Raw genomic sequence first — 8955 nt, 5'->3', positions numbered from 1 at the left:
GAAGTGTTTATGATGCGTGTTTTTGATGTCTCAGATGATGACTCTGCTTACTGATGACACCTACAGATGTTTTTGTTGCTATGCTGTGCTGATGTTTTAACCATGTGTGTTTTTGCTACTAGTGATCAATCAATCAATCAATCAATCAATCTTTATTTGTATAGCGCCAAATCATGACCAATGGTATCTCAAGGCACTTTACAGTAGAGCAGTCTTAAGGACGGACTCTTCATTTTATGGATACACACATATGCATATATACGTATATACACATACATATGTATCCCACACCCAACATGAATTCATCATGGCGGCAAGGAAAACCTTCTGTTAAGCAGCAGGAACCTTGTGTGGATCCCATTCCTATGATGAACAGCCATCCACGTTATGCTGTGTTGGGTGTGTGCAGAGGAAAGGGTGGAGACAGAGTTGTTGAGACTCTGTAACTCCACACTGAGGATCCCACGGACCTGCAAGACAAAAGCCAGAAGGAGTACAGGAGCAAACACACAAGGGAAGAAGCAGACATAGAGGGAGTGTTTGAGAGAGGAATGGGACCCTCTCCGGTCCCTCTCTAACCTAAATGACCTCTCTCTTAACGCCCTCTCCAACCTCTCTCCAACCGAGCATGCCAGACCCCCCAAAGAGGAATGTTTTGAGCCTAACCTTAAAGGTAGAGAGGGTGTCTGCCCCCCGAACCATGGTTGGTAGATGGTTCCAGAGAAGTGGGGCCTGATAACTGAAAGCTCTTCCTCCTATACTACTTCTAGAGACAAATGGAACAACGAGTAGTCCAGCATTTTGAGAGCGTAGTGTTCTGGGGGGATTGTATGGCACTACACGCTCCTTGAGATAGACTGGTGCCTGTCCATTTAGGGCTTTATAAGTGAGAAGAAGAATCTTGAATTCTATTCTATATTTTATGGGAAGCCAATGCAGAGAGGCTAATACAGGAGTAATGTGATCTCTTCTCCTAGTTTTAGTCAGTACACGTGCTGCAGCATTTTGAACCAGCTGAAGTGTCTTAAGCGACTTGCTCGGGCAGCCTGCTAAAAGAGAATTACAATAATCCAGTCTAGAGGTAACAAAAGCATGGACTAGTTTTTCGGCGTCGCCCTGAGACAGGATAGATCTGATTTTAGCAATGTTACGGAGATGAAAGAAGGCAGTTCTTGAAGTTTGTTTTATGTGAGAGTTGAAGGATAAGTCCTGATCAAATAGAACCCCAAGGTTTCTAACAGTTGTGCTTCGTGCCAGAGTAATGCCATCTAGGGCAGTTAGGCTAGCATAGGTTTCTCTAAGGTGTCGTGGGCCCAGTACAATGACCTCAGTCTTGTCTGATTTGAGAAGAAGAAAATTTTGGTCCATCCAGGCCCTAATGTCCTTTAGACAGACCTCAAGTTTAGATAGCTGATTTGTCTCACCTGGCTTCATTGATACATACAGTTGGGTATCATCAGCATAGCAGTGGAAGTTAACAGAGTATTTTCTCATAACATTACCAAGGGGGATCATATAGATACAGAAGAGGATTGGACCTAGCACAGAGCCCTGAGGAACCCCGTAGCTTACTTTAGTGTACACAGAAGACTTATTATTCACGTGTACAAACTGGTACCTATCAGATAGGTAGGACTTAAACCAGTTTAGGGCAGTCCCTGTGATTCCAAGTAATTTCTCTAATCTCTCTAGTAGAATATAGTGATCTATAGTGTCAAAAGCTGCACTAAGATCTAATAAAACCAGCACTGAGAGTCGTCCTTCATCTGAAGCCCAGAGTAGATCATTAGTTACTTTAACTAAAGCAGTCTCTGTGCTGTGTTGAGCTCTAAAACCTGACTGGAAGTCCTCGAACAGGCTGTTGTTTTGAAGAAATTCACAGAGCTGAGCTGCCACAACTTTCTCAAGAATCTTTGAAATAAAAGGAAGATTAGATATAGGCCTGTAGTTTGCTAAAGTGCTGGAATCAAGAGTAGGTTTTTTGAGAAGGGGTTTGATTACAGCTACTTTAAAGGACTGTGGCACGTAGCCTATTGATAGGGATATATTTATTGTCTCCAACAAAGATGGGCAGACCAGGGGAACAACTTCTTTAAACAGCTTAGTTGGGATCGGATCTGAAATCATTGGCAATCACGGCCAGTGATATATATATATATATATATATATATATATATATATATATATATATATATATATATATATATATTCCATATTCATTGCCGTGATTGCCAATGATTTTAGTAGCTAAGGATATTTGATTTTATTGTACATTACTCCAGTTTTAAAGTCTTTACACTGGCTCCCAGTCAGCCTCAGAATAGACTTTAAAGTTCTGCTGCTGGTGTATAAATCTGTGAATGGGTTTGGTCCAGAATACATCAGTGACATGTTAGTCAGGTATGAACCCAGCAGGTCTCTCAGATCTATGGACACAGATCAGATAGTGGAGCCCAGAGTTCACAGTAAACATGGTGATGCTGTGTTTAGTTGTTATGCTGCAAAGAAGTGGAACAAACTGCCAGCGGAGCTGAAGTCAGCATCCAATGTGAACATTTTTAAAGTTAAAGGCACTTTTTTTCTCTACTGCATATGATTGAGAGAGAGATTTTTTGTCATGTTGTTGATGTAATGATGATTTTACTGATGATTTTAATTGATTTTACTGATGATTTTAAATGTTCTTATTGATTTTAAACAATTGAATGTTTTATCATGTAAAGCACATTGAGTTGCCTTGAGTATGAAATGCGCTATATAAATAAATTTGCCTTGCCTTGCCTTGTGCATATGACCTTGTAATATTCATTATGTGTTTATGGGGTTCTTTGCCTTTTCCTCCTTTCTTCCTGCTCTAACCTTGGGGATGCCTGTGTCCCCTGAAAAACAATGCATATATCCATAGTGTTATGACGGTGTCAGTATCGTTTGTCCTACAGACCACGAGAGGTTGAGCTACAATTCCACTAACTTTTTTGAGTAAGTTTTATGTGTTTTAGGCTGTGCTTTGCTAAGGTTAAACATTTTCACTAACTAATTTTGCTTCTTTTTTTTATGTGTTGGACTTTGTCCAAAAAGGGTGGATTGTCAGGGCCAATACACATCCATTCATACACACAAACACCATACACGCACACACCTCCAACACTCACGACAATCAGGAGATACCAGAGAACTGGTTGTTTTGACCTAAAGAAGAAACTGTCTCTTTTCTCCCTCTTCTTTCACCTCTTCCTCTCTGTCCTCTTTATCTCCTGGGGGGAGGAGGGAGGGGGACTGAGGGGGAATATACGTGATGAGTTAGAACTGTGGGCCACTCGGTCATCGGACGTCCAGCCGGGCGGTCACTAAGTTTTGTCCATCTTTGTACTTCTTTTTACTTAGTTTTATAATAAACCTTTTTTATAAAATCATCAATGCCTCGTCTGGACTCCATCATTCAACCAGAGCAATAAATCATGTCTCCAAATGAGGTCAACCGCAAATTTGCCATGACAAGTTAAAGAGCCTCAACAACTCTGTCTCCACCCTTTCCTCTGCACACACCCAACACAGCATAACGTGGATGGCTGTTCATCATAGGAATGGGATCCACACAAGGTTCCTGCTGCTTAACAGAAGGTTTTCCTTGCCGCCATGATGAATTCATGTTGGGTGTGGGATACATATGTATGTGTATATACGTATATATGCATATGTGTGTATCCATAAAATGAAGAGTCCGTCCTTAAGACTGCTCTACTGTAAAGTGTATTGAGATACCATTGGTTATGATTTGGCGCTATACAAATAAAAGATTGATTGATTGATTGATGATTGATTGATTGTTCTCACTTCCTCGTGTCTCCTTATTCTCCAGCATTCAGTGATACCCACCTCCTGCCTGCTACTCTTCTGCTCCACACTCACCTCACTTGTTTTGGGACTTCAGGATTGTGACGGGGATTTCCACTCACCTCACCGCTCACTGAAGAAGGAAAGACTCTGCACATTCACATCACTTGTAAATTAAATCACTTGTTCACTGTTAACTCTGTCTCTGTGTCGTGCGTCTGGGTCCAAAACATTATACACACCGTGCGTAGCAGAACAGTTGCTTAAAAACAACAATCAAAATAAAGGTGACAACAGTTCTCATGTGTGGTCTTCTGTGTTACAACCAACAATAAAATGTTGGTTGTGTGTTTCTCCCGATAGACGTTATCGACGTGATACGTCATGTTTGCCCCCTGTCCAATCAGCGCCTTCCCAACCCCCAGGCTTAAGTGGAATTAACTAAAGCCAAATAAACCGGTTTTCCATGTAAACGTCAGTTCAGGAATTACTATTACCATGTTAACATGAAGCACAAGACTTTAATTCCAAATGATTTAATGCAGAAAAACTAATTTCAAATTTTAAAAAAAAAACATCATGTAACTGTGGCTACTGAGGAGTTTAGAACAACCGTTGATATGCTGGGGAAGAACTCCACATCAGAGAACATCAAAGGAACAGCAAAAAGTAGAACTCTTAAAAAAAAGAACAAAAGGCAGAACTAAAGACCCAGAGCTCACAGAGCAGTCACTTCCTCAGGAGAGAATAAACAGTCCAGGTGTAAAAGCCCAAAGCTGCAGATAGGAGAGAACAGGAAACATCTGGAACAGCCCCTGATTCAAAGAAAGACTAATACGTCCCGGAATTAACATCCTTCCCACAGATGAGACACTAATACTAAGCTACTCTTAAACGGTAAATCTCATGGTGTTACCATCTTTTGGCACAAAGGACAATCTAACAGCAAGTGTTGTGCTTAATGACTCTGATTCTTCTCTCCTTTAATATGTCTTTGTTGTGTTTTAATATATGTGTAAAAGAGGTTCGGGGCCTCTACAGGTTGCGCGGAACAGAGCCGGCGACACTATGGGAGTGTGACTTCAGTTAGAGAGTCATGGAGGCAGTTGTGGATTCATAAAGGCTTTAATTGGAATAACGTGGTTCTGTAAACACAATGCAGCAGTATAAAGCATATCAGTAATTTAAAACATATATGAATAAAGCTGCATAAGTATTAACACACACAAAGCATCATAAAAGCACTTAACTCACAAGCAAACACTCATATAATGCAAATATAATGACCATGGGTGGCAATAATCAACACAAGCAATTAGCAAGAGAAATAATAACATAAATCAGAAATTAACCCTCTTCAATGCAAGAATATGTTACTGTCATAATTGTAATTAAAATGTAATTGAGTTTAGATAATTGACTTTGTCATTTGTAATTGCCATGCAAATTCTCTAAAAACTATCAAATATAAGTTGTCAGTAAAAAGTTTTAAAAACAAAACAAAAAACAAAACTGGGGAGCCATGTTACAGTTCTACACATACAGTATGTAGATAACAATTAAAATATGTTCCATATCAAGCTTTCCCACATTTTAATAAAAATGGCACAGATACCCACACCAAAAATATTAAAATCTATATTTTCATTGATTAGGAAGTCTTCAGATAACCAAGAGATAGGAAAGTAATTAGATGATATATATTTGTTTTTAGTGTATTTTACAGCTAATTTAGGACCCGTTATCATGAGAAAGAAAAAAAAATAAAAAAATCTTGTGTTAGCTTTTTGTTAGCATCTCATATGATAACGGTCTTAGGTCAGCTGTAAAATACATTTTTAAAATGATCTAACCTTTACTAAAATTTAATGAGATTACGACAGCAAAAAAAAAAAAATCAATTACAATTACAATTATAACTACACCATCTTTGTAATTAATTATCAATTACATGATTGCAATTATAACTGACACCAACCCTGCTCAGAAGCTGCCAGCTCATAATGGTAATCTAGTTTGTTTTAGTAGTACTTATAATACGTTTCCTTGTGTTTCAGGTTGTCTACCGATGCAGTGACAGTGCACCAGTCATGAAGAGTGGGAATGAGATTGTCATGGATCAGTCCATGACGAGAGAAACTGACCCCCAACCCCCTGCTGATGAGTGGTTAGATATCATGGGAAATGGTCTGCTAATGAAAAAGGTGCTGCAGCCTGGAGGAGGAAGAGAGAGTTGGCCACATCTTGGACAGATTGTGAAGATTCATATAGTAACACGTCTGTTGGATGGGACGCTGGTCGAGGAGCTGTCGGAGTTCTGGTTCACTTTGGGACACAGAGAAGTGATCCCGGCAGTGGATTGGGCGGTGCGACTCATGGGAATGGGAGAGAAGGCGGTCATCAAGACAGATGGAAGATATGCAAATGGTTTCCGTGGAAATCTTTACCCTGAGATTCCTTCAAAGGCTGATCTGTCAATTGAAGTGAAGCTGCTAGAAGCTACTGATGCTCCAGACCTGAAGCTGCTGTCCCCCACTGAGATGATTGCTCTGGCCACCTGCAAGAAGGAGCAAGGCAATGTCCTTTATCGGTGCAGAGCCTACAACTACGCCATCCTCAAATATAGCACTGCCATGGAAATAACAGAGTCCATTTCTATAGATGATATTAGTTCTGAAGAGGAGAACGAACTGATGGAAATGAAAGTGAAATGTTTGAACAACATGGCTGCTTCTATGCTGAAACAAGAACACTATGATGAAGCGTTAACGTGCTGCAGCGCAGTGCTGATGTATCAGCCCAAAAATGTGAAAGCACTTTTTCACATGGGTAAGGTTCTGGCCTTGCAGGATAAATACTCAGAGGCCATTCAAACACTACGGAAGGCCCTGGAGCTGGAGCCACGCAACAAAACGGTCCACGATGAGCTTTCCACGATGATGAAAAAGCACCGTGAGCATGAAGCAGCAAAGCAGGCCATGGATGAGAAGATGTTGGAAGACCCGTCCAGCACCCACAAACATCAGGCCATTGATGAGAAGATGTTGGAGAACCCGTCCAGCACCCACAAACATCAGGCCATGGATGAGAAGATGTTGGAGAACCCGTCCAGCACCCACAAACATCAGGCCATGGATGAGAAGATGTTGGAGAACCTGTCCAGCACCCACAAACATCAGGCCAAGGATGAGAAGATGTTGAAGAACCCGTCCAGCACCCACAAACATCAGGCCATGGATGAGAAGATGTTGAAGAACCCGTCCAGCACCCACAAACATCAGGCCATGGATGAGAAGATGTTGGAGAACCCGTCCAGCACCCACAAACATCAGGCCATGGATGAGAAGATGTTGGAGAACCCGTCCAGCACCCACAAACATCAGGCCAAGGATGAGAAGATGTTGAAGAACCCATCCAGCACCCATAAACATCAGGCCATGGATGAGAAGATGTTGGAGAACCCGTCCAGCACCCACAAACATCAGGCCAAGTCAGCATGGGGTTTGAGCTGGAAGTGGCTGCTTGGTGCCACTGCAGTAGCCATTGGCGGCATCGCTCTGTCTGTGGCCATCTATGCTAGAAAGTGATTGAAGAAGTGTAGTAACGACACGACTTAAACACTGGAGCACATCTGGCAGAGCATTCTGACCATGTGGTCAATGAGGGTGAAAATATTTATCAGTTTATGACCTCCTCACTGTCACTCTCTGTTCTCTGCTATGTATGTGTGACAAATGATATCATCATCCTCTACAGTTACAAGATGCATTTTGTAGAGGAACAAATGAGAATTAATATTCAAAAATATGAATTATTAATATGAATATGTTTGTTTGCCAGGAGTGCATCTGAAATTGATGTTTAATAAAAGTTTAAATATAAAAAAAACAATGTTTACAACGTGTTGTTACGGCAAATTTGCGGTTGACCTCATTTGGAGACATGATTTATTGCTCTGGTTGAATGATGGAGTCCAGACGAGGCATTGATGATTTTATAAAAAAGGTTTATTATAAAACTAAATAAAAAAGAGTACAAAGATGGACAAAATTAGTGACCGCCCCGGGCGGACGTCCGATGATCGAGTGGCCCACAGTTCTAACTCATCACGTATATTCCCCCTCAGTCCCCCTCCCTCCTCCCCCCAGGAGATAAAGAGGACAGAGAGGAAGAGGTGAAAGAAGAGGGAGAAAAGAGACAGTTTCTTCTTTAGGTCAAAACAACCAGTTCTCTGGTATCTCCTGATTGTCGTGAGTGTTGGAGGTGTGTGCATGTATGGTGTTTGTGTGTATGAATGGATGTGTATTTGGTGTGTATATGTGACTATGTGAGTGTGTGTAGGCATGTGAGTGTGTGATGCCTCTGTGTCTGAGGGATAAGATGTGTTTTGGGAAGCTGACCTCGAGAAGAGAGCAGAAAACATGAGACAGCAGAAATGAAAAGTCTCAACTTAAAGCCTTAAAAAGAATAAGGTCTATGAGTAAATATGTTAATAAACATAAGTAACAATTTTTGCCCTGACAGTGTACTTTTTTATTTTACAAGTATCTATTCACATAGGTTACAAGCATGATGATGATAAATACAGGGTGACTACAGGTAGGAAGAATATAAGAATATATATTTATGACTTTTTAATACAACCTTAAGAAAATTTAAGACCAAACTTATGATGAATATACCGACCAAAGGGAAAATATGTTGTTTTACAATTAAAGGCATTGATGACAGTTAATATAATGTACAATAAAGAAAAATGAAAATAATCAGTTTAAGAACATTATCCAAATGTGTTTATTAATGTGGAAAGAAAAAAAGTATATCAACATTGTCCAAAATGATATTTATTGTAACACAATTCTTACAACATTTAATATCAGTGAACAATAACCAGAAATCAAAACTGACTGGAACCTGTGAGCAAACCAAACACCAAAGTGCTTTTATCAGATCCTTTACTACTAGGGCTTTTCCACCGAGCAGGAGCTGGAGCTAACTTGGAGCTAGCGCGTGTTTTGGCTCCGAGCCATTCTGTTTCCACCAACATAGCTCCAGCTCTCGGAGCCAAAAACCAGAGCTACGCTGGTCCCACATAGCTTCTGGGCTACAGCTCAGCTCTGA

General features: G+C 40.6%; 1 pseudogene; it reads left to right on the top strand.

Annotated features, from left to right (window-relative positions):
* Nucleotides 1-4555: 4555 nt before the first annotated feature.
* Nucleotides 4556-7421, top strand: LOC114468123 (peptidyl-prolyl cis-trans isomerase FKBP8 pseudogene; annotated as a pseudogene).
* Nucleotides 7422-8955: the final 1534 nt, after the last annotated feature.

The sequence above is a fragment of the Gouania willdenowi genome, chromosome 8, assembly GCF_900634775.1.
Source record: "Gouania willdenowi chromosome 8, fGouWil2.1, whole genome shotgun sequence".
NCBI classification, from domain to species: domain Eukaryota; kingdom Metazoa; phylum Chordata; class Actinopteri; order Blenniiformes; family Gobiesocidae; genus Gouania; species Gouania willdenowi.
Note: the sequence above shows the minus strand (reverse complement) of the source record. Positions and strands in the feature narration are given on the sequence as shown.